This window comes from Impatiens glandulifera, chromosome 1, assembly GCF_907164915.1.
Source record: "Impatiens glandulifera chromosome 1, dImpGla2.1, whole genome shotgun sequence".
Classification (NCBI taxonomy): Eukaryota; Viridiplantae; Streptophyta; class Magnoliopsida; order Ericales; family Balsaminaceae; genus Impatiens; species Impatiens glandulifera.
In genome coordinates this window covers 123,624,231-123,626,247 of record NC_061862.1, presented here as the reverse complement: position 1 = coordinate 123,626,247, position 2,017 = coordinate 123,624,231, and the positions used below count along the sequence as shown (strand labels likewise).

Here is a 2,017-nt window from a genome sequence, read left to right as displayed (position 1 = left end):
TCTAGGGGAAAGGTTTTGTGCATCATTTCCAAAAACAATTGAAAATACAATAAAGGAATGAATATAGATTTGTCCAACAATAAAATGGGAATCCAATGGTCCAAGTAACCATACCTTACAATGTTCATGGGATTTCTAGCTAATTGTTCAAGTAACTATACCTTACAATGTTTATAGGATTTCTAGTTGAATGAAAATATGATACAATTGTAAGGCTTTATCAATTTGTTTGAGTTTTAAAGTTGGGTTTGCAGAATCTAACTCTTTAAATTACTTTTCTTACTCTCAAACCCTAAATGTAATGGAGAAGGAAAGGTTAACTTCATCAAAAAAAAATCCTTATATACTTCACTATTTTGTTTTTTTAATGAATGCCATAGTGGTAGTGAATATCAAGTCCCTCATTTGATTGTGTCAATCCATTGAACTCATGATCCCCTAGTGAACACATAAAACATTTTTTATTTTTGCTTTTCATATGGTGAGTTAGTTACTGCTTCCTTGAAATGTAAAATAATTTGTGTTAATATATATATATATATAGAACACAAAAAACTATTGATAAATAAATACAATTAATAAATTTTAGTTATATATAAAATTACATGATGGAACAAAAATAAGGGAACATTTAGACTTAGAGAAACGGTAGAGGCCGCGCGAACGCATGCCCCCTCAGGAACAAATTATGACGTAGATTCAACCAACATGGGCTGATCTTAAGCAGGCACCCTTTCTATGTGCAATGAAAGTCACAGGCCTAGGACATGGACCTTCTTGATCGTCAATGACCCCGTCCAGGTAAGTAAGTAATTATGTGTTCAGGCCCATCATTTTATATTACGGTGGATTACTAATCAATTCTTTTATCTCTTGATGTGGGAATAAATTCTAGTAATAATGATTATTGTTTCTCACACAGCCATCACGACGAGATCACATAATAATACATCTTGTTTCTTACAATGTTTATAGGATTTCTATTTGAGTGAAAATATGATATAACTGCAAGACTCTATCAATTTATTTGACTTGTAAGTAAGTAATTTATTGGTTTTAAAACTTGCTTTCACTGATGTTCCTTATGCAGTTGTGAATTGTGTATCATAGAGGACATGAGTTCCTTCAAATGCCCACAATGCGTGCAGTGAACTGTCACATATCTTTAGACTTATAGGAAAGGCTTAGTCAGTTTATCAACTTTAATAAATTTACATAACAAGTTCTTAGTTGAAATTTTTGGTAAAATTTGTTTCAAATCAATTTTTACATGTTCTTGTTGCTGATCATAAGAATTTAAATTACAACACATCTAAGAGACTGCTCACATATCAAATGGTTCCAAGGAACTTCAAATTTTCACTTAATTCTGGGTGAATAGTTTAAAGGCTACTTGTCATAAACCTTTGAACATGTTCTTTCTACTCTTCCTGAAATCATGGTGACAAATGCTATCAAGTTTATACACTTAATAAGGCTTACTTGAAGAACTCTCCAAAAAAAGTACCCAACTAAAGATAAATTTGTGAATCTAGAATTGTGTTTAGTTGTAAATTGTGTGAGAATGCAACTTTGTGATCTAATATTGTATAGTTACTCATCTGGCTTATAGCATCCTCAAATACAGATAAATTGGTTCGTTTGAAAATATTTTATTGGAATCAATTATTATATTAAAGCAATTTTGTATATATTCAATTGATAAACATCATTTGTGGACTACTGATGATTGATCATCATTTTAAGAAATTTTGTGAGAAATGTTGTTGATAGGGAGGAGTAATTTGTTTCTTATGAGAAAACAATGAAGAGTAAATTGGTGTAAATGAAATGGTTTTGTACCAAATATATTGTTCGACAAAACTAAATTGATTGAATAAAGAATAAATTGACAATTACCTAGATATAATTTTAATTCTTCTAGTTCCCTCCTTAGTAAATCATATTTATTTTTCACAATTAAAATGTAACATATACTGCATAAAATGATAAACTTATTTGATTTTGAAAATTACAA

The 2,017-nt window shown here is 29.8% G+C and overlaps 1 non-coding gene across 1 annotated transcript; it reads right to left on the bottom strand.

Annotated features, from left to right (window-relative positions):
- Positions 1-648: 648 nt before the first annotated feature.
- LOC124923001 lies at positions 649-809 on the bottom strand. Its single transcript, XR_007098043.1, has one exon. It is a non-coding gene; the product is annotated as a U1 spliceosomal RNA (small nuclear RNA).
- Positions 810-2,017: the final 1,208 nt, after the last annotated feature.